The 22,395-nt window shown below is 42.7% G+C and overlaps 17 non-coding genes across 17 annotated transcripts; all 17 read left to right on the forward strand.

Moving 5' to 3' along the window:
* Positions 1-1,144: 1,144 nt before the first annotated feature.
* Positions 1,145-1,218, forward strand: TRNAI-AAU (transfer RNA isoleucine (anticodon AAU)). The gene has a single exon. It is a non-coding gene; the product is annotated as a tRNA-Ile (tRNA).
* Positions 1,219-1,894: 676 nt separating this feature from the next.
* TRNAI-AAU (transfer RNA isoleucine (anticodon AAU)) lies at positions 1,895-1,968 on the forward strand. Its single transcript has one exon. It is a non-coding gene; the product is annotated as a tRNA-Ile (tRNA).
* Positions 1,969-2,296: 328 nt separating this feature from the next.
* TRNAI-AAU (transfer RNA isoleucine (anticodon AAU)) lies at positions 2,297-2,370 on the forward strand. The gene has a single exon. It is a non-coding gene; the product is annotated as a tRNA-Ile (tRNA).
* Positions 2,371-3,046: 676 nt separating this feature from the next.
* On the forward strand, positions 3,047-3,120 carry TRNAI-AAU (transfer RNA isoleucine (anticodon AAU)). The gene has a single exon. It is a non-coding gene; the product is annotated as a tRNA-Ile (tRNA).
* A 1,520-nt stretch (positions 3,121-4,640) lies between these two features.
* Positions 4,641-4,714, forward strand: TRNAI-AAU (transfer RNA isoleucine (anticodon AAU)). The gene has a single exon. It is a non-coding gene; the product is annotated as a tRNA-Ile (tRNA).
* A 725-nt stretch (positions 4,715-5,439) lies between these two features.
* On the forward strand, positions 5,440-5,513 carry TRNAI-AAU (transfer RNA isoleucine (anticodon AAU)). The gene has a single exon. It is a non-coding gene; the product is annotated as a tRNA-Ile (tRNA).
* A 2,319-nt stretch (positions 5,514-7,832) lies between these two features.
* On the forward strand, positions 7,833-7,906 carry TRNAI-AAU (transfer RNA isoleucine (anticodon AAU)). Its single transcript has one exon. It is a non-coding gene; the product is annotated as a tRNA-Ile (tRNA).
* A 676-nt stretch (positions 7,907-8,582) lies between these two features.
* Positions 8,583-8,656, forward strand: TRNAI-AAU (transfer RNA isoleucine (anticodon AAU)). The gene has a single exon. It is a non-coding gene; the product is annotated as a tRNA-Ile (tRNA).
* Positions 8,657-9,332: 676 nt separating this feature from the next.
* Positions 9,333-9,406, forward strand: TRNAI-AAU (transfer RNA isoleucine (anticodon AAU)). Its single transcript has one exon. It is a non-coding gene; the product is annotated as a tRNA-Ile (tRNA).
* Positions 9,407-11,282: 1,876 nt separating this feature from the next.
* On the forward strand, positions 11,283-11,356 carry TRNAI-AAU (transfer RNA isoleucine (anticodon AAU)). Its single transcript has one exon. It is a non-coding gene; the product is annotated as a tRNA-Ile (tRNA).
* Positions 11,357-13,160: 1,804 nt separating this feature from the next.
* On the forward strand, positions 13,161-13,234 carry TRNAI-AAU (transfer RNA isoleucine (anticodon AAU)). The gene has a single exon. It is a non-coding gene; the product is annotated as a tRNA-Ile (tRNA).
* Positions 13,235-14,379: 1,145 nt separating this feature from the next.
* Positions 14,380-14,453, forward strand: TRNAI-AAU (transfer RNA isoleucine (anticodon AAU)). Its single transcript has one exon. It is a non-coding gene; the product is annotated as a tRNA-Ile (tRNA).
* Positions 14,454-15,924: 1,471 nt separating this feature from the next.
* Positions 15,925-15,998, forward strand: TRNAI-AAU (transfer RNA isoleucine (anticodon AAU)). Its single transcript has one exon. It is a non-coding gene; the product is annotated as a tRNA-Ile (tRNA).
* Positions 15,999-16,676: 678 nt separating this feature from the next.
* Positions 16,677-16,750, forward strand: TRNAI-AAU (transfer RNA isoleucine (anticodon AAU)). Its single transcript has one exon. It is a non-coding gene; the product is annotated as a tRNA-Ile (tRNA).
* A 723-nt stretch (positions 16,751-17,473) lies between these two features.
* On the forward strand, positions 17,474-17,547 carry TRNAI-AAU (transfer RNA isoleucine (anticodon AAU)). Its single transcript has one exon. It is a non-coding gene; the product is annotated as a tRNA-Ile (tRNA).
* A 328-nt stretch (positions 17,548-17,875) lies between these two features.
* Positions 17,876-17,949, forward strand: TRNAI-AAU (transfer RNA isoleucine (anticodon AAU)). Its single transcript has one exon. It is a non-coding gene; the product is annotated as a tRNA-Ile (tRNA).
* A 3,564-nt stretch (positions 17,950-21,513) lies between these two features.
* On the forward strand, positions 21,514-21,587 carry TRNAI-AAU (transfer RNA isoleucine (anticodon AAU)). The gene has a single exon. It is a non-coding gene; the product is annotated as a tRNA-Ile (tRNA).
* Positions 21,588-22,395: the final 808 nt, after the last annotated feature.

A 22,395-nucleotide genomic window follows, 5' to 3' on the forward strand; every position in this document is an offset into this window, starting at 1 on the left:
TTACTAACACAAGATTGCTGTTTTGTTGGAAGCAGCTGTGCATACATGGTCACAGGTCAGTACTGCTGCGGGACATAACCAATGTTGTTGTGAGGATAAGGGTTGTATTTGTGAATGAGTTAGGCATTTTCTTTCAAGGGAAGAAAACTCCCCCCTGCAACTGGCCTCCCTCCTATGCTCCAGTCAGAAGGCATACTTTTTCTGACTGAGCATGGTGCTAATCACGCCAAGTTAGCGAATTTGATCCCAGTATTGGCCACTTTGTCAATTTGGGAAATATTTCTGCAGAAGCATGAGATTGATGCAGAATTCCCACCCACAGCTTTAGATTTACTATGACTAGTTTGCTGTTTTGTTGGAAGCAGCAGTCCATAAATGGTCACAGGTCAGTACTGCTGTGGGAAATGACCAATGAGATGCATTTAACCTTCTTTGTCGCAGTACTACTTAAATGTGATGCAGGCCACAAGTCAGTTTGAAGATAATTGTAATATTCATGAATTTCCTTCAGATCACATGGAGTTTTTCTTTAGGTTGTTGTGAGGATAAGGGTTGTCTGTGTGAATGAGTTAGGCATTTTTTTCCAAGGGAAGAAAACATCCCCTACAACTGGCCTCCTGCTTATGCTTGAGTCAGAAACAAAGCTCTCAGCTGGCTGTTTAGCTCATTTGGTTAGAGCGTGGTGCTCCCCCCTGCAACTGGCCTCCCTCCTATGCTCCAGTCAGAAGGCATACTTTTTCTGACTGAGCATGGTGCTAATCACGCCAAGTTAGCGAATTTGATCCCAGTATTGGCCACTTTGTCAATTTGGGAAATATTTCTGCAGAAGCATGAGATTGATGCAGAAGCATGAGATTGATGCAGAATTGGCACTCACAGCTTTAGAGTTACTGATGACCAATGAGATGCATTTAACCTTCTTTGTCCCAGTTCTACTTAAATGTGATGCAGGCTACAAGTCAGTTTGAAGATAATTGTCATATTCGTGAATTTCCTTCAGATCACATGTAGTTTTTCTTTAGGTTGTTGTGAGGATAAGGGTTTTATGTGTGAATGAGTTAGGCATTTTTTTTCCAAGGGAAGAAAAAGTCCCCCTGCAACTGGCCTCTCTCTTATGCTCCAGTCAGAAATATGCCTCTCAGCTGGCCAGTTAGCTCAGTTGGTTAGAGCGTGGTGCTAATAACGCCAAGGTCACGGGTTCGATCCCCGTATTGGCCACTTTGTCATTTTGGGAAATATTTCTGCAGAAGGATGAGATTGATGCAGAATTGCCACTCACAGCTTTAGAGTTACTAACACAAGATTGCTGTTTTGTTGGAAGCAGCTGTGCATACATAGTCACGGGTCAGTACTGCTGCGGACATAACTAATGTTGTTGTGAGGATAAGGGTTGTATTTGTGAATGAGTTAGGCATTTTCTTTCAAGGGAAGAAAACTCCCCCCTGCAACTGGCCTCCCTAATATGCACCAGTCAGATGGCATACTTTTTCTGACTGAGCATGGTGCTAATCACGCCAAGTTAGCGAATTTGATCCCAGTATTGGCCACTTTGTCAATTTGCGAAATATTTCGGCAGAAGCATGAGATTGATGCAGAATTCCCACCCACAGCTTTAGATTTACTATGACTAGTTTCCTGTTTTGTTGGAAGCAGCAGTCCATAAATGGTCACAGGTCAGTACTGCTGTGGGAAATGACCAATGAGATGCATTTAACCTTCTTTGTCCCAGTTCTACTTAAATGTGATGCAGGCTACAAGTCAGTTTGAAGATAATTGTCATATTCATGAATTTCCTTCAGATCACATGTAGTTTTTCTTTAGGTTGTTGTGAGGATAAGGGTTTTATGTGTGAATGAGTTAGGCATTTTTTTCCAAGGGAAAGAGACTCTCAGCTGGCCGGTTAGCTCAGTTGGTTAGAGCGTGGTGCTAATAACACCAAGGTCACGGGTTCGATCCCCGTATTGGCCACTTTGTCATTTTGGGAAATATTTCTGCAGAAGCATGAGATTGATGCAGAATTGGCACTCACAGCTTTAGAGTTACTGATGACCAATGAGATGCATTTAACCTTCTTTGTCCCAGTTCTACTTAAATGTGATGCAGGCTACAAGTCAGTTTGAAGATAATTGTCATATTCGTGAATTTCCTTCAGATCACATGTAGTTTTTCTTTAGGTTGTTGTGAGGATAAGGGTTTTATGTGTGAATGAGTTAGGCATTTTTTTTCCAAGGGAAGAAAAAGTCCCCCTGCAACTGGCCTCTCTCTTATGCTCCAGTCAGAAATATGCCTCTCAGCTGGCCAGTTAGCTCAGTTGGTTAGAGCGTGGTGCTAATAACGCCAAGGTCACGGGTTCGATCCCCGTATTGGCCACTTTGTCATTTTGGGAAATATTTCTGCAGAAGGATGAGATTGATGCAGAATTGCCACTCACAGCTTTAGAGTTACTAACACAAGATTGCTGTTTTGTTGGAAGCAGCTGTGCATACATAGTCACGGGTCAGTACTGCTGCGGACATAACTAATGTTGTTGTGAGGATAAGGGTTGTATTTGTGAATGAGTTAGGCATTTTCTTTCAAGGGAAGAAAACTCCCCCCTGCAACTGGCCTCCCTAATATGCACCAGTCAGATGGCATACTTTTTCTGACTGAGCATGGTGCTAATCACGCCAAGTTAGCGAATTTGATCCCAGTATTGGCCACTTTGTCAATTTGGGAAATATTTCGGCAGAAGCATGAGATTGATGCAGAATTCCCACCCACAGCTTTAGATTTACTATGACTAGTTTCCTGTTTTGTTGGAAGCAGCAGTCCATAAATGGTCACAGGTCAGTACTGCTGTGGGAAATGACCAATGAGATGCATTTAACCTTCTTTGTCCCAGTTCTACTTAAATGTGATGCAGGCTACAAGTCAGTTTGAAGATAATTGTCATATTCATGAATTTCCTTCAGATCACATGTAGTTTTTCTTTAGGTTGTTGTGAGGATAAGGGTTTTATGTGTGAATGAGTTAGGCATTTTTTTCCAAGGGAAAGAGACTCTCAGCTGGCCGGTTAGCTCAGTTGGTTAGAGCGTGGTGCTAATAACACCAAGGTCACGGGTTCGATCCCCGTATTGGCCACTTTGTCATTTTGGGAAATATTTCTGCAGAAGCATGAGATTGATGCAGAATTGGCACTCACAGCTTTAGAATTACTAACACAAGATTGCTGTTTTGTTGGAAGCAGCTGTGCATACATGGTCACGGGTCAGTACTGCTGCGGGACATAACCAATGTTGTTGTGAGGATAAGGGTTGTATTTGTGAATGAGTTAGGCATTTTCTTTCAAGGGAAGAAAACTCCCCCCTGCAACTGGCCTCCCTCCTATGCTCCAGTCAGAAGGCATACTTTTTCTGACTGAGCATGGTGCTAATCACGCCAAGTTAGCGAATTTGATCCCAGTATTGGCCACTTTGTCAATTTGGGAAATATTTCTGCAGAAGCATGAGATTGATGCAGAATTCCCACCCACAGCTTTAGATTTACTATGACTAGTTTGCTGTTTTGTTGGAAGCAGCAGTCCATAAATGGTCACAGGTCAGTACTGCTGTGGGAAATGACCAATGAGATGCATTTAACCTTCTTTGTCGCAGTACTACTTAAATGTGATGCAGGCCACAAGTCAGTTTGAAGATAATTGTAATATTCATGAATTTCCTTCAGATCACATGGAGTTTTTCTTTAGGTTGTTGTGAGGATAAGGGTTGTCTGTGTGAATGAGTTAGGCATTTTTTTTCCAAGGGAAGAAAACATCCCCCGAAAACTGGCCTCCTGCTTATGCTTGAGTCAGAAACAAAACTCTCAGCTGGCTGTTTAGCTCATTTGGTTAGAGCGTGGTGCTAATAATGGCAAGGTCACGGGTCCCCGTATTGGCCTCCTTGTCATTTTGGGAAATATTTCTGCAGAAGCATGAGATTGATGCAGAATTGGCACTCACAGCTTTAGAGTTACTAACACAAGATTGCTGTTTTGTTGGAAGCAGCTGTGCATACATAGTCACGGGTCAGTACTGCTGCGGACATAACCAATGTTGTTGTGAGGATAAGGGTTGTATTTGTGAATGAGTTAGGCATTTTCTTTCAAGGGAAGAAAACTCCCCCCTGCAACTGGCCTCCCTCCTATGCTCCAGTCAGAAGGCATACTTTTTCTGACTGAGCATGGTGCTAATCACGCCAAGTTAGCGAATTTGATCCCAGTATTGGCCACTTTGTCAATTTGGGAAATATTTCTGCAGAAGCATGAGATTGATGCAGAATTCCCACCCACAGCTTTAGATTTACTATGACTAGTTTGCTGTTTTGTTGGAAGCAGCAGTCCATAAATGGTCACAGGTCAGTACTGCTGTGGGAAATGACCAATGAGATGCAGTTAACCTTCTTTGTTCCAGTTCTACTTAAATGTGATGCAGGCTACAAGTCAGTTTGAAGATAATTGTCATATTCATGAATTTCCTTCAGATCACATGTAGTTTTTCTTTAGGTTGTTGTGAGGATAAGGGTTTTATGTGTGAATGACTTAGGCATTTTTTTTCCAAGGGAAGAAAAAATCCCCCTGCAACTGGCCTCCCTCTTATGCTCCAGTCAGAAACAGGACTCTCAGCTGGTTGGTTAGCTCAGTTGGTTAGAGCGTGGTGCTAATAACGCCAAGGTCACGGGTTCGATCCCCGTATTGGCCACTATGTCATTTTGGGAAATATTTCTGCAGAAGCATGAGATTGATGCAGAATTGGCACTCACAGCTTTAGAGTTACTAACACAAGATTGCTGTTTTGTTGGAAGCAGCTGTGCATACATGGTCACGGGTCAGTACTGCTGCGGGACATAACCAATGTTGTTGTGAGGATAAGGGTTGTATTTGTGAATGAGTTAGGCATTTTCTTTCAAGGGAAGAAAACTCCCCCCTGCAACTGGCCTCCCTCCTATGCTCCAGTCAGAAGGCATACTTTTTCTGACTGAGCATGGTGCTAATCACGCCAAGTTAGCGAATTTGATCCCAGTATTGGCCACTTTGTCAATTTGGGAAATATTTCTGCAGAAGCATGAGATTGATGCAGAATTCCCACCCACAGCTTTAGATTTACTATGACTAGTTTGCTGTTTTGTTGGAAGCAGCAGTTTATAAATGGTCACAGGTCAGTACTGCTGTGGGAAATGACCAATGAGATACATGTAACCTTCTTTGTCCCAGTTCTACTTAAATGTGATGCAGGCTACAAGTCAGTTTGAAGATAATTGTCATATTCATGAATTTCCTTCAGATCACATGTAGTTTTCTTTAGGTTGTTGTGAGGATAAGGGTTTTATGTGTGAATGAGTTAGGCATTTTTTTTCCAAGGGAAGAAAAAATCCCCCTGCAACTGGCCTCCCTCTTATGGTCCAGTCAGAAATCTGCCTCTCAGCTGGCCGGTTAGCTCAGTTGGTTAGAGCGTGGTGCTAATAACGCCAAGGTCACGGGTTCGATCCCCGTATTGGCCACTTTGTCATTTTGGGAAATATTTCTGCAGAAGGATGAGATTGATGCAGAATTGGCACTCACAGCTTTAGAGTTACTAACACAAGATTGCTGTCTTGTTGGAAGCAGCTGTGCATAGATAGTCACGGGTCAGTACTGCTGCGGACATAACCAATGTTGTTGTGAGGATAAGGGTTGTATTTGTGAATGAGTTAGGCATTTTCTTTCAAGGAAAGAAAACTCCCCCCTGCAACTGGCCTCCCTCCTATGCTCCAGTCAGAAGCATACTTTTTCTGACTGAGCATGGTGCTAATCACACCAAGTTAGCGAATTTGATCCCAGTATTGGCCACTTTGTCAATTTGGGAAAAATGTCTGCAGAAGCCTTAGATTGATGCAGAATTCCCACCCACAGCTTTAGATTTACTATGACAAGTTTGCTGTTTTGTTGGAAGCAGCAGTCCATAAATGGTCACAGGTCAGTACTGCTGTGGGAAATGACCAATGAGATGCATTTAACCTTCTTTGTCCCAGTTCTACTTAAATGTGATGCAGGCCACAAGTCAGTTTGAAGATAATTGTAATATTCATGAATTTCCTTCAGATCACATGTAGTTTTTCTTTAGGTTGTTGTGAGGATAAGGGTTTTATGTGTGAATGACTTAGGCATTTTTTTTCCAAGGGAAGAAAAAATCTCCCTGCAACTGGCCTCCCTCTTATGCTCCAGTCAGAAACAGGACTCTCAGCTGGTTGGTTAGGTCAGTTGGTTAGAGAGTGGTGCTAATAACGCCAAGGTCACGGGTTCGATCCCCGTATTGTCCACTTTGTCATTTTGGGAAATATTTCTGCAGAAGCATGAGATTGATGCAGAATTGGCACTCACAGCTTTAGAATTACTAACACAAGATTGCTGTTTTGTTGGAAGCAGCTGTGCATACATGGTCACGGGTCAGTACTGCTGCGGGACATAACCAATGTTGTTGTGAGGATAAGGGTTGTATTTGTGAATGAGTTAGGCATTTTCTTTCAAGGGAAGAAAACTCCCCCCTGCAACTGGCCTCCCTCCTATGCTCCAGTCAGAAGGCATACTTTTTCTGACTGAGCATGGTGCTAATCACGCCAAGTTAGCGAATTTGATCCCAGTATTGGCCACTTTGTCAATTTGGGAAATATTTCTGCAGAAGCATGAGATTGATGCAGAATTCCCACCCACAGCTTTAGATTTACTATGACTAGTTTGCTGTTTTGTTGGAAGCAGCAGTCCATAAATGGTCACAGGTCAGTACTGCTGTGGGAAATGACCAATGAGATGCATTTAACCTTCTTTGTCGCAGTACTACTTAAATGTGATGCAGGCCACAAGTCAGTTTGAAGATAATTGTAATATTCATGAATTTCCTTCAGATCACATGGAGTTTTTCTTTAGGTTGTTGTGAGGATAAGGGTTGTCTGTGTGAATGAGTTAGGCATTTTTTTTCCAAGGGAAGAAAACATCCCCCTACAACTGGCCTCCTGCTTATGCTTGAGTCAGAAACAAAGCTCTCAGCTGGCTGTTTAGCTCATTTGGTTAGAGCGTGGTGCTAATAATGGCAAGGTCACGGGTCCCCGTATTGGCCTCCTTGTCATTTTGGGAAATATTTCTGCAGAAGCATGAGATTGATGCAGAATTGGCACTCACAGCTTTAGAGTTACTAACACAAGATTGCTGTTTTGTTGGAAGCAGCTGTACATACATGGTCACGCGTCAGTACTGCTGCGGGACATAACCAATGTTGTTGTGAGGATAAGGGTTGTATTTGTGAATGAGTTAGGCATTTTCTTTCAAGGGAAGAAAACTCCCCCCTGCAACTGGCCTCCCTCCTATGCTCCAGTCAGAAGGCATACTTTTTCTGACTGAGCATGGTGCTAATCACGCCAAGTTAGCGGATTTGATCCCAGTATTGGCCACTTTGTCAATTTGGGAAATATTTCTGCAGAAGCATGAGATTGATGCAGAATTCCCACCCACAGCTTTAGATTTACTATGACTAGTTTGCTGTTTTGTAGGAAGCAGCAGTCCATAAATGGTCACAGGTCAGTACTGCTGTGGGAAATGACCAATGAGATGCATTTAACCTTCTTTGTCCCAGTTCTACTTAAATGTGATGCAGGCTACAAGTCAGTTTGAAGATAATTGTCATATTCATGAATTTCCTTCAGATCACATGTAGTTTTTCTTTAGGTTGTTGTGAGGATAAGGGTTTTATGTGTGAATGACTTAGGCATTTTTTTTCCAAGGGAAGAAAAAATCCCCCTGCAACTGGCCTCCCTCTTATGCTCCAGTCAGAAACAGGACTCTCAGCTGGTCGGTTAGCTCAGTTGGTCAGAGCGTGGTGCTAATAACGCCACGGTCACGGGTTCGATCCCCGTATTGGCCACTCTGTCATTTTGGGAAATATTTCTGCAGAAGCATGAGATTGATGCAGAATTGGCACTCACAGCTTTAGAGTTACTAACACAAGATTGCTGTTTTGTTGGAAGCAGCTGTGCATACATAGTCATGGGTCAGTACTGCTGCGGACATAACCAATGTTGTTGTGAGGATAAGGGTTGTATTTGTGAATGAGTTAGGCATTTTCTTTCAAGGGAAGAAAACTCCCCCCTGCAACTGGCCTCCCTCCTATGCTCCAGTCAGAAGGCATACTTTTTCTGACTGAGCATGGTGCTAATCACGCCAAGTTAGCGAATTTGATCCCAGTATTGGCCACTTTGTCAATTTGGGAAATATTTCTGCAGAAGCATGAGATTGATGCAGAATTCCCACCCACAGCTTTAGATTTACTATGACTAGTTTGCTGTTTTGTTGGAAGCAGCAGTCCATAAATGGTCACAGGTCAGTACTGCTGTGGGAAATGACCAATGAGATGCATTTAACCTTCTTTGTCCCAGTTCTACTTAAATGTGATGCAGGCTACAAGTCAGTTTGAAGATAATTGTCATATTCATGAATTTCCTTCAGATCACATGTAGTTTTTCTTTAGGTTGTTGTGAGGATAAGGGTTTTGTGTGTGAATGAGTTAGGCATTTTTTTCCAAGGGAAAGAGACTCTCAGCTGGCCGGTTAGCTCAGTTGGTTAGAGCGTGGTGCTAATAACGCCAAGGTCACGGGTTCGATCCCCGTATTGGCCACTTTGTCATTTTGGGAAATATTTCTGCAGAAGGATGAGATTGATGCAGAATTGGCACTCACAGCTTTAGAGTTACTAACACAAGATTGCTGTTTTGTTGGAAGCAGCTGTGCATACATAGTCACGGGTCAGTACTGCTGCGGACATAACCAATGTTGCGGTGAGGATAAGGGTTGTATTTGTGAATGAGTTAGGCATTTTCTTTCAAGGGAAGAAAACTCCCCCCTGCAACTGGCCTCCCTCCTATGCTCCAGTCAGAAGGCATACTTTTTCTGACTGAGCATGGTGCTAATCACGCCAAGTTAGCGAATTTGATCCCAGTATTGGCCACTTTGTCAATTTGGGAAATATTTCTGCAGAAGCATGAGATTGATGCAGAATTCCCACCCACAGCTTTAGATTTACTATGACTAGTTTGCTGTTTTGTTGGAAGCAGCAGTCCATAAATGGTCACAGGTCAGTACTGCTGTGGGAAATGACCAATGAGATGCATTTAACCTTCTTTGTCCCAGTTCTACTTAAATGTGATGCAGGCTACAAGTCAGTTTGAAGATAATTGTCATATTCATGAATTTCCTTCAGATCACATGTAGTTTTTCTTTAGGTTGTTGTGAGGATAAGGGTTTTGTGTGTGAATGAGTTAGGCATTTTTTTCCAAGGGAAAGAGACTCTCAGCTGGCCGGTTAGCTCAGTTGGTTAGAGCGTGGTGCTAATAACGCCAAGGTCACGGGTTCGATCCCCGTATTGGCCACTTTGTCATTTTGGGAAATATTTCTGCAGAAGGATGAGATTGATGCAGAATTGGCACTCACAGCTTTAGAGTTACTAACACAAGATTGCTGTTTTGTTGGAAGCAGCTGTGCATACATAGTCACGGGTCAGTACTGCTGCGGACATAACCAATGTTGCGGTGAGGATAAGGGTTGTATTTGTGAATGAGTTAGGCATTTTCTTTCAAGGGAAGAAAACTCCCCCCTGCAACTGGCCTCCCTCCTATGCTCCAGTCAGAAGGCATACTTTTTCTGACTGAGCATGGTGCTAATCACGCCAAGTTAGCGAATTTGATCCCAGTATTGGCCACTTTGTCAATTTGGGAAATATTTCTGCAGAAGCATGAGATTGATGCAGAATTCCCACCCACAGCTTTAGATTTACTATGACTAGTTTGCTGTTTTGTTGGAAGCAGCAGTCCATAAATGGTCATAGGTCAGTACTGCTGTGGGAAATGACCAATGAGATGCATTTAACCTTCTTTGTCCCAGTTCTACTTAAATGTGATGCAGGCTACAAGTCAGTTTGAAGATAATTGTCATATTCATGAATTTCCTTCAGATCACATGTCGTTTTTCTTTAGGTTGTTGTGAGGATAAGGGTTTTATGTGTGAATGAGTTAGGCATTTTTTTCCAAGGGAAGAAAAAATCCCCCTGCAACTGGCCTCCCTCTTATGCTCCAGTCAGAAACAGGACTCTCAGCTGGCCGGTTAGCTCCGTTGGTTAGAGCATGGTGCTAATAACGCCAAGGTTACGGGTTTGATCCCCGTATTGGCCACTTTGTCATTTTGGGAAATATTTCTGCAGAAGCATGAGATTGATGCAGAATTGGCACTCACAGCTTTAGAGTTACTGATGACCAATGAGATGCATTTAACCTTCTTTGTCCCAGTTCTACTTAAATGTGATGCAGGCTACAAGTCAGTTTGAAGATAATTGTCATATTCGTGAATTTCCTTCAGATCACATGTAGTTTTTCTTTAGGTTGTTGTGAGGATAAGGGTTTTATGTGTGAATGAGTTAGGCATTTTTTTTCCAAGGGAAGAAAAAGTCCCCCTGCAACTGGCCTCTCTCTTATGCTCCAGTCAGAAATATGCCTCTCAGCTGGCCAGTTAGCTCAGTTAGTTAGCGCGTGGTGCTAATAACGCCAAGGTCACGGGTTCGATCCCCGTATTGGCCACTTTGTCATTTTGGGAAATATTTCTGCAGAAGGATGAGATTGATGCAGAATTGCCACTCACAGCTTTAGAGTTACTAACACAAGATTGCTGTTTTGTTGGAAGCAGCTGTGCATACATAGTCACGGGTCAGTACTGCTGCGGACATAACTAATGTTGTTGTGAGGATAAGGGTTGTATTTGTGAATGAGTTAGGCATTTTCTTTCAAGGGAAGAAAACTCCCCCCTGCAACTGGCCTCCCTAATATGCACCAGTCAGATGGCATACTTTTTCTGACTGAGCATGGTGCTAATCACGCCAAGTTAGCGAATTTGATCCCAGTATTGGCCACTTTGTCAATTTGGGAAATATTTCTGCAGAAGCATGAGATTGATGCAGAATTCCCACCCACAGCTTTAGATTTACTATGACTAGTTTCCTGTTTTGTTGGAAGCAGCAGTCCATAAATGGTCACAGGTCAGTACTGCTGTGGGAAATGACCAATGAGATGCATTTAACCTTCTTTGTCCCAGTTCTACTTAAATGTGATGCAGGCTACAAGTCAGTTTGAAGATAATTGTCATATTCATGAATTTCCTTCAGATCACATGTAGTTTTTCTTTAGGTTGTTGTGAGGATAAGGGTTTTATGTGTGAATGAGTTAGGCATTTTTTTCCAAGGGAAAGAGACTCTCAGCTGGCCGGTTAGCTCAGTTGGTTAGAGCGTGGTGCTAATAACACCAAGGTCACGGGTTCGATCCCCGTATTGGCCACTTTGTCATTTTGGGAAATATTTCTGCAGAAGGATGAGATTGATGCAGAATTGGCACTCACAGCTTTAGAGTTACTAACACAAGATTGCTGTTTTGTTGGAAGCAGCTGTGCATACATAGTCACGGGTCAGTACTGCTGCGGACATAACCAATGTTGCTGTGAGGATAAGGGTTGTATTTGTGAATGAGTTAGGCATTTTCTTTCAAGGGAAGAAAACTCCCCCCTGCAACTGGCCTCCCTCCTATGCTCCAGTCAAAAGGCATACTTTTTCTGACTGAGCATGGTGCTAATCACGCCAAGTTAGCGAATTTGATCCCAGTATTGGCCACTTTGTCAATTTGGGAAATATTTCTGCAGAAGCATGAGATTGATGCAGAATTCCCACCCAAAGCTTTAGATTTACTATGACTAGTTTGCTGTTTTGTTGGAAGCAGCAGTCCATAAATGGTCACAGGTCAGTACTGCTGTGGGAAATGACCAATGAGATGCATTTAACCTTCTTTGTCCCAGTTCTACTTAAATGTGATGCAGGCTACAAGTCAGTTTGAAGATAATTGTCATATTCATGAATTTCCTTCAGATCACATGTAGTTTTTCTTTAGGTTGTTGTGAGGGTAAGGGTTTTATGTGTGAATGAGTTAGGCAATTTTTTCCAAGGGAAAGAGTCTCTCAGCTGGCCGATTAGCTCAGTTGGTTAGAGCATGGTGCTAATAACGCCAAGGTCATATGTTCAAACCCCGTATTGGCCCCTTTGTCATTTTGGGAAATATTTCTGCAGAAGGATGAGATTGATGCAGAATTGGCACTCACAGCTTTAGAGTTACTAATGACCAATGAGATGCATTTAACCTTCTTTGTCCCAGTTCTACTTAAATGTGATGCAGGCTACATGTCAGTTTGAAGATAATTGTCATATTCGTGAATTTCCTTCAGATCACATGTAGTTTTTCTTTAGGTTGTTGTGAGGATAAGGGTTTTATGTGTGAATAAGTTAGGCATTTTTTTTCCAAGGGAAGAAAAAGTCCCCCTGCAACTGGCCTCTCTCTTATGCTCCAGTCAGAAATATGCCTCTCAGCTGGCCGGTGCTAATAACGCCAAGGTCACGGGTTCGATCCCTGTATTGGCCACTTTGTCATTTTGGGAAATATTTCTGCAGAAGGATGAGATTGATGCAGAATTGGCACTCACAGCTTTAGAGTTACTAACACAAGATTGCTGTTTTGTTGGAAGCAGCTGTGCATACATAGTCACGGGTCAGTACTGCTGCGGACATAACTAATGTTGTTGTGAGGATAAGGGTTGTATTTGTGAATGAGTTAGGCATTTTCTTTCAAGGGAAGAAAACTCCCCCCTGCAACTGGCCTCCCTCCTATGCTCCAGTCAGAAGGCATACTTTTTCTGACTGAGCATGGTGCTAATCACGCCAAGTTAGCGAATTTGATCCCAGTATTGGCCACTTTGTCAATTTAGGAAATATTTCTGCAGAAGCATGAGATTGATGCAGAATTCCCACCCACAGCTTTAGATTTACTATGACTAGTTTCCTGTTTTGTTGGAATCAGCAGTCCATAAATGGTCACAGGTCAGTACTGCTGTGGGAAATGACCAATGAGATGCATTTAACCTTCTTTGTCCCAGTTCTACTTAAATGTGATGCAGGCTACAAGTCAGTTTGAAGATAATTGTCATATTCATGAATTTCCTTCAGATCACATGTAGTTTTTCTTTCGGTTGTTGTGAGGATAAGGGTTTTATGTGTGAATGAGTTAGGCATTTTTTTCCAAGGGAAAGAGACTCTCAGCTGGCCGGTTAGCTCAGTTGGTCAGAGCGTGGTGCTAATAACGCCAAGGTCACGGGTTCGATCCCCGTATTGGCCACTTTGTCATTTTGGGAAATATTTCTGCAGAAGGATGAGATTGATGCATAATTGGCACTCACAGCTTTAGAGTTACTAACACAAGATTGCTGTTTTGTTGGAAGCAGCTGTGCATACATAGTCACGGGTCAGTACTGCTGCGGACATAACCAATGTTGCTGTGAGGATAAGGGTTGTATTTGTGAATGAGTTAGGCATTTTCTTTCAAGGGAAGAAAACTCCCCCCTGCAACTGGCCTCCCTCCTATGCTCCAGTCAGAAGGCATACTTTTTCTGACTGAGCATGGTGCTAATCACGCCAAGTTAGCGAATTTGATCCCAGTATTGGCCACTTTGTCAATTTGGGAAATATTTCTGCAGAAGCATGAGATTGATGCAGAATTCCCACCCACAGCTTTAGATTTACTATGACTAGTTTGCTGTTTTGTTGGAAGCAGCAGTCCATAAATGGTCACAGGTCAGTACTGCTGTGGGAAATGACCAATGAGATGCATTTAACCTTCTTTGTCCCAGTTCTACTTAAATGTGATGCAGGCTACAAGTCAGTTTGAAGATAATTGTCATATTCATGAATTTCCTTCAGATCACATGTAGTTTTTTTTAGGTTGTTGTGAGGATAAGGGTTTTATGTGTGAATGAGTTAGGCATTTTTTTCCAAGGGAAAAAGACTTTCAGCTGGCAGGTTAGCTCAGTTGGTTAGAGCGTGGTGCTAATAACGCCAAGGTCATGGGTTCGATCCCCGTATTGGCCACTTTGTCATTTTGGGAAATATTTCTGCAGAAGCATGAGATTGATGCAGAATTGGCACTCACAGCTTTAGAGTTACTAACACAAGTTTGCTGTTTTGTTGGAAGCAGCTGTCCATAAATGGTCACAGGTCAGTACTGCTGTGGGAAATGACCAATGAGATACATTTAACCTTCTTTGTCCCAGTTCTACTTAAATGTGATGCAGGCTACAAGTCAGTTTGTAGATAATTGTCATATTCATGAATTTCCTTCAGATCACATGTAGTTTTTCTTTAGGTTGTTGTGAGGATAAGGGTTTTATGTGTGAATGAGTTAGGCATTTTTTTTCCAAGGGAAGAAAAAATCCCCCTGCAACTGGCCTCCCTCTTATGGTCCAGTCAGAAACATGCCTCTCAGCTGGCCGGTTAGCTCAGTTGGTTAGAGCGTGGTGCTAATAACGCCAAGGTCACGGGTTCGATCCCCGTATTGGCCACTTTGTCATTTTGGGAAATATTTCTGCAGAAGGATGAGATTGATGCAGAATTGGCACTCACAGCTTTAGAGTTACTAACACAAGATTGCTGTTTTGTTGGAAGCAGCTGTGCATAGATAGTCACGGGTCAGTACTGCTGCGGACATAACCAATGTTGTTGTGAGGATAAGGGTTGTATTTGTGAATGAGTTAGGCATTTTCTTTCAAGGAAAGAAAACTCCCCCCTGCAACTGGCCTCCCTCCTATGCTCCAGTCAGAAGCATACTTTTTCTGACTGAGCATGGTGCTAATCACACCAAGTAAGCGAATTTGATCCCAGTATTGGCCACTTTGTCAATTTGGGAAAAATGTCTGCAGAAGCATTAGATTGATGCAGAATTCCCACCCACAGCTTTAGATTTACTATGACAAGTTTGCTGTTTTGTTGGAAGCAGCAGTCCATAAATGGTCACAGGTCAGTACTGCTGTGGGAAATGACCAATGAGATGCATTTAACCTTCTTTGTCGCAGTACTACTTAAATGTGATGCAGGCCACAAGTCAGTTTGAAGATAATTGTAATATTCATGAATTTCCTTCAGATCACATGGCGTTTTTCTTTAGGTTGTTGTGAGGATAAGGGTTGTCTGTGTGAATGAGTTAGGCATTTTTTTTCCAAGGGAAGAAAACATCCCCCTACAACTGGCCTCCTGCTTATGCTTGAGTCAGAAACTAAACTCTCAGCTGGCTGTTTAGCTCATTTGGTTAGAGCGTGGTGCTAATAATGGCAAAGTCACGGGTCCCCGTATTGGCCTCCTTGTCATTTTGGGAAATATTTCTGCAGAAGCATGAGATTGATGCAGAATTGGCACTCACAGCTTTAGAGTTACTAACACAAGATTGCTGTTTTGTTGGAAGCAGCTGTGCATACATGGTCACGGGTCAGTACTGCTGCGGGACATAACCAATGTTGTTGTGAGGATAAGGGTTGTATTTGTGAATGTGTTAGGCATTTTCTTTCAAGGGAAGAAAACTCCCCCCTGCAACTGGCCTCCCTCCTATGCTCCAGTCAGAAGGCATACTTTTTCTGACTGAGCATGGTGCTAATCACGCCAAGTTAGCGGATTTGATCCCAGTATTGGCCACTTTGTCAATTTGGGAAATATTTCTGCAGAAGCATGAGATAGATGCAGAATTCCCACCCACAGCTTTAGATTTACTATGACTAGTTTGCTGTTTTGTTGGAAGCAGCAGTCCATAAATGGTCACAGGTCAGTACTGCTGTGGGAAATGACCAATGAGATGCATTTAACCTTCTTTGTCCCAGTTCTACTTAAATGTGATGCAGGCTACAAGTCAGTTTGAAGATAATTGTCATATTCATGAATTTCCTTCAGATCACATGTAGTTTTTCTTTAGGTTGTTGTGAGGATAAGGGTTTTATGTGTGAATGAGTTAGGCATTTTTTTTCCAAGGGAAAAAGGCTCTCAGTTGGCCGGTTAGCTCAGTTGGTTAGAGCGTGGTGCTAATAACACCAAGGTCATGGGTTCGATCCCCGTATTGGCCACTTTGTCATTTTGGGAAATATTTCTGCAGAAGCATGAGATTGATGCAGAATTGGCACTCACAGCTTTAGAGTTACTAACACAAGATTGCTGTTTTGTTGGAAGCAGCTGTGCATACATGGTCATGGGTCAGTACTGCTGCGGGACATAACCAATGTTGTTGTGAGGATAAGGGTTGTATTTGTGAATGAGTTAGGCATTTTCTTTCAAGGGAAGAAAACTCCCCCCTGCAACTGGCCTCCCTCCTATGCTCCAGTCAGAAGGCATACTTTTTCTGACTGAGCATGGTGCTAATCACGCCAAGTTAGCGGATTTGATCCCAGTATTGGCCACTTTGTCAATTTGGGAAATATTTCTGCAGAAGCATGAGATTGATGCAGAATTCCCACCCACAGCTTTAGATTTACTATGACTAGTTTGCTGTTTTGTTGGAAGCAGCAGTCCATAAATGGTCACAGGTCAGTACTGCTGTGGGAAATGACCAATGAGATGCATTTAACCTTCTTTGTCCCAGTTCAACTTAAATGTGATGCAGGCTACAAGTCAGTTTGAAGATAATTGTCATATTCATGAATTTCCTTCAGATCACATGTAGTTTTTCTTTAGGTTGTTGTGAGGATAAGGGTTTTATGTGTGAATGAGTTAGGCATTTTTTTTCCAAGCGAAAAAGGCTCTCAGCTGGCCGGTTAGCTCAGTTGGTTAGAGAGTGGTGCTAATAACGCCAAGGTCATGGGTTCGATCCCCGTATTGGCCACTTTGTCATTTTGGGAAATATTTCTGCAGAAGCATGAGATTGATGCAGAATTGGCACTCACAGCTTTAGAGTTACTAACACAAGATTGCTGTTTTGTTGGTAGCAGCTCTGCATACATGGTCACGGGTCAGTACTGCTGCGGGACATAACCAATGTTGTTGTGAGGTTAAGGGTTGTATTTGTGAATGAGTTAGGCATTTTCTTTCAAGGGAAGAAAACTACCGCCTGCAACTGGCCTCCCTCCTATGCTCCAGTCAGAAGGCATACTTTTTCTGACTGAGCATGGTGCTAATCACGCCAAGTTAGCGAATTTGATCCCAGTATTGGCCACTTTGTCAATTTGGGAAATATTTCTGCAGAAGCATGAGATTGATGCAGAATTCCCACCCACAGCTTTAGATTTACTATGACTAGTTTGCTGTTTTGTTTCAAGCAGCAGTCCATAAATGGTCACGGGTCAGTACTGCTGCGGGACTTCCAATGAGATGCATTTAACCTTCTTTGTCCCAGTTCTACTTAAATGTGATGCAGGCTACAAGTCAGTTTGAAGATAATTGTCATATTCATGAATTTCCTTCAGATCACATGTAGTTTTTCTTTAGGTTGTTGTGAGGATAAGGGTTTTATGTGTGAATGAGTTAGGCATTTTTTTCCAAGGGAAGAAAAAATCCCCCTGCAACTGGCCTCCCTCTTATGCTCCAGTCAGAAACAGGACTCTCAGCTGGCCGGTTAGCTCAGTTGGTTAGAGCGTGGTGCTAATAACGCCAAGGTTACGGGTTTGATCCCCGTATTGGCCACTTTGTCATTTTGGGAAATATTTCTGCAGAAGCATGAGATTGATGCAGAATTGGCACTCACAGCTTTAGAGTTACTAATGACCAATGAGATGCATTTAACCTTCTTTGTCCCAGTTCTACTTAAATGTGATGCAGGCTACAAGTCAGTTTGAAGATAATTGTCATATTCGTGAATTTCCTTCAGATCACATGTAGTTTTTCTTTAGGTTGTTGTGAGGATAAGGGTTTTATGTGTGAATGAGTTAGGCATTTTTTTTCCAAGGGAAGAAAAAGTCCCCCTGCAACTGGCCTCCCTCTTATGCTCCAGTCAGAAACATGCCTCTCAGCTGGCCGGTTAGCTCAGTTGGTTAGAGCGTGGTGCTAATAACGCCACGGTCACGGGTTCGATCCCCGTATTGGCCACTTTGTCATTTTGGGAAATATTTCTGCAGAAGCATGAGATTGATGCAGAATTGGCACTCACAGCTTTAGAGTTACTAACACAAGATTGCTGTTTTGTTGGAAGCAGCTGTGCATACATAGTCACGGGTCAGTACTGCTGCGGACATAACCAATGTTGTTGTGAGGATAAGGGTTGTTTTTGTGAATGAGTTAGGCATTTTCTTTCAAGGGAAGAAAACTCCCCCCTGCAACTGGCCTCCCTCCTATGCTCCAGTCAGAAGGCATACTTTTTCTGACTGAGCATGGTGCTAATCACGCCAAGTTAGCGAATTTGATCCCAGTATTGGCCACTTTGTCAATTTGGGAAATATTTCTGCAGAAGCATGAGATTGATGCAGAATTCCCACCCACAGCTTTAGATTTACTATGACTAGTTTGCTGTTTTGTTGGAAGCAGCAGTCCATAAATGGTCACAGGTCAGTACTGCTGTGGGAAATGACCAATGAGATGCATTTAACCTTCTTTGTCCCAGTTCTACTTAAATGTGATGCAGGCTACAAGTCAGTTTGAAGATAATTGTCATATTCATGAATTTCCTTCAGATCACATGTAGTTTTTCTTTAGGTTGTTGTGAGGATAAGGGTTTTATGTGTGAATGACTTAGGCATTTTTTTTCCAAGGGAAGAAAAAATCCCCCTGCAACTGGCCTCCCTCTTATGCTCCAGTCAGAAGCAGGGCTCTCTGCTGGTTGGTTAGCTCAGTTGATTAGAGTGTGGTGCTAATAACGCCAAGGTCACGGGTTCGATCCCTGTATTGGCCACTTTGTCATTTTGGGAAATATTTCTGCAGAAGCATGAGATTGATGCAGAATTGGCACTCACAGCTTTAGAGTTACTAACAAAGATTGCTGTTTTGTTGGAAGCAGCTGTGCATACATGGTCTCGGGTCAGTACTGCTGCGGGACATAACCAATGTTGTTGTGAGGATAAGGGTTGTATTTGTGAATGAGTTAGGCATTTTCTTTCAAGGGAAGAAAGCTCCCCCCTGCAACTGGCCTCCCTCCTATGCTCCAGTCAGAAGGCATACTTTTTCTGACTGAGCATGGTGCTAATCACGCCAAGTTAGCGAATTTGATCCCAGTATTGGCCACTTTGTCAATCTGGGAAATATTTCTGCAGAAGGATGAGATTGATGCAGAATTCCCACCCACAGCTTTAGATTTACTATGACTAGTTTCCTGTTTTGTTGGAAGCAGCAGTCCATAAATGGTCACAGGTCAGTACTGCTGTGGGAAATGACCAATGAGATGCATTTAACCTTCTTTGTCCCGGTTCTACTTAAATGTGATGCAGGCTACAAGTCAGTTTGAAGATAATTGTCATATTCATGAATTTCCTTCAGATCACATGTAGTTTTTCTTTAGGTTGTTGTGAGGATAAGGGTTTTATGTGTGAATGAGTTAGGCATTTTTTTTCCAAGGGAAGAAAAAATCCCCCTGCAACTGGCCTCCCTCTTATGGTCCAGTCAGAAACAAGACTCTTAGCTGGTCGGTTAGCTCAGTTGGTTAGAGCATGGTGCTAATAACGTCACGGGTTCGATCCCCGTATTGGCCACTTTGTCATTTTGGGAAATATTTCTGCAGAAGCATGAGATTGATGCAGAATTGGCACTCACAGCTTTAGAGTTACTAACACAAGATTGCTGTTTTGTTGGTAGCAGCTGTGCATACATGGTCACGGGTCAGTACTGCTGCGGGACATAACCAATGTTGTTGTGTGGATAAGGGTTGTATTTGTGAATGAGTTAGGCATTTTCTTTCAAGGGAAGAAAACCCCCCCCTGCAACTGGCCTCCCTCCTATGCTCCAGTCAGAAGGCATACTTTTTCTGACTGAACATGGTGCTAATCACGCCAAGTTAGCGAATTTGATCCCAGTATTGGCCACTTTGTCAATTTGGGAAATATTTCTGCAGAAGCATGAGATTGATGCAGAATTCCCACCCACAGCTTTAGATTTACTATGACTAGTTTGCTGTTTTGTTGGAAGCAGCAGTCCATAAATGGTCACAGGTCAGTACTGCTGTGGGAAATGACCAATGAGATGCATTTAACCTTCTTTGTCCCAGTTCTACTTAAATGTGATGCAGGCTACAAGTCAGTTTGAAGATAATTGTCATATTCATGAATTTCCTTCAGATCACATGTAGTTTTTCTTTAGGTTGTTGTGAGGATAAGGGTATTATATGTGAATGAGTTAGGCATTTTTTTTCCAAGGGAAGAAAAAATCCCCCTGCAACTGGCCTCCCTCTTATGGTCCAGTCAGAAATATGCCTCTCAGCTGGCTGGTTAGCTCAGTTGGTTAGAGCGTGGTGCTAATAATGCCAAGGTCACGGGTTCGATTCGATCCCCGTATTGTCCACTTTGTCATTTTGGGAAATATTTCTGCAGAAGGATGAGATTGATGCAGAATTGGCACTCACAGCTTTAGAGTTACTAACACAAGATTGCTGTTTTGTTGGAAGCAGCTGTGCATACATAGTCACGGGTCAGTACTGCTGCGGACATTACCAATGTTGTTCTGAGGATAAGGGTTGTATTTGTGAATGAGTTAGGCATTTTCTTTCAAGGAAAGAAAACTCCCCCCTGCAACTGGCCTCCCTCCTATGCTCCAGTCAGAAGCATACTTTTTCTGACTGAGCATGGTGCTAATCACGCCAAGTTAGCGAATTTGATCCCAGTATTGGCCACTTTGTCAATTTGGGAAAAATGTCTGCAGAAGCATTAGATTGATGCAGAATTCCCACCCACAGCTTTAGATTTACTATGATAAGTTTGCTGTTTTGTTGGAAGCAGCAGTCCATAAATGGTCACAGGTCAGTACTGCTGTGGGAAATGACCAATGAGATGCATTTAACCTTCTTTGTCGCAGTACTACTTAAATGTGATGCAGGCCACAAGTCAGTTTGAAGATAATTGTAATATTCATGAATTTCCTTCAGATCACATGGCGTTTTTCTTTAGGTTGTTGTGAGGATAAGGGTTGTCTGTGTGAATGAGTTAGGAATTTTGTTTCCAAGGGAAGAAAACATCCCCCTACAACTGGCCTCCTGCTTATGCTTGAGTCAGAAACAAAACTCTCAGCTGGCTGTTTAGCTCATTTGGTTAGAGCGTGGTGCTAATAATGGCAAGGTCACGGGTCCCCTTATTGGCCTCCTTGTCATTTTGGGAAATATTTCTGCAGAAGCATGAGATTGATGCAGAATTGGCACTCACAGCTTTAGAGTTACTAACACAAGATTGCTGTTTTGTTGGAAGCAGCAGTCCATAAATGGTCACAGGTCAGTACTGCTGTGGGAACCTTCTTTGTCCCAGTTCTACTTAAATGTGATGCAGGCTACAAGTCAGTTTGTAGATAATTGTCATATTCATGAATTTCCTTCAGATCACATGTAGTTTTTCTTTAGGTTGTTGTGAGGATAAGGGTTTTATGTGTGAATGAGTTAGGCATTTTTTTTCCAAGGGAAGAAAAAATCCCCCTGCAACTGGCCTCCCTCTTATGGTCCAGTCAGAAACATGCCTCTCAGCTGGCCGGTTAGCTCAGTTGGTTAGAGCGTGGTGCTAATAACGCCAAGGTCACGGGTTCGATCCCCGTATTGGCCACTTTGTCATTTTGGGAAATATTTCTGCAGAAGGATGAGATTGATGCAGAATTGGCACTCACAGCTTTAGAGTTACTAACACAAGATTGCTGTTTTGTTGGAAGCAGCTGTGCATAGATAGTCACGGGTCAGTACTGCTGCGGACATAACCAATGTTGTTGTGAGGATAAGGGTTGTATTTGTGAATGAGTTAGGCATTTTCTTTCAAGGAAAGAAAACTCCCCCCTGCAACTGGCCTCCCTCCTATGCTCCAGTCAGAAGCATACTTTTTCTGACTGAGCATGGTGCTAATCACACCAAGTAAGCGAATTTGATCCCAGTATTGGCCACTTTGTCAATTTGGGAAAAATGTCTGCAGAAGCATTAGATTGATGCAGAATTCCCACCCACAGCTTTAGATTTACTATGACAAGTTTGCTGTTTTGTTGGAAGCAGCAGTCCATAAATGGTCACAGGTCAGTACTGCTGTGGGAAATGACCAATGAGATGCATTTAACCTTCTTTGTCGCAGTACTACTTAAATGTGATGCAGGCCACAAGTCAGTTTGAAGATAATTGTAATATTCATGAATTTCCTTCAGATCACATGGCGTTTTTCTTTAGGTTGTTGTGAGGATAAGGGTTGTCTGTGTGAATGAGTTAGGCATTTTTTTTCCAAGGGAAGAAAACATCCCCCTACAACTGGCCTCCTGCTTATGCTTGAGTCAGAAACTAAACTCTCAGCTGGCTGTTTAGCTCATTTGGTTAGAGCGTGGTGCTAATAATGGCAAAGTCACGGGTTCCCGTATTGGCCTCCTTGTCATTTTGGG

This window comes from Ambystoma mexicanum, chromosome 1p (assembly GCF_040938575.1).
Source record: "Ambystoma mexicanum isolate Mex_15411 chromosome 1p, UKY_AmexF1_1, whole genome shotgun sequence".
In the NCBI taxonomy this organism is placed as follows: domain Eukaryota; kingdom Metazoa; phylum Chordata; class Amphibia; order Caudata; family Ambystomatidae; genus Ambystoma; species Ambystoma mexicanum.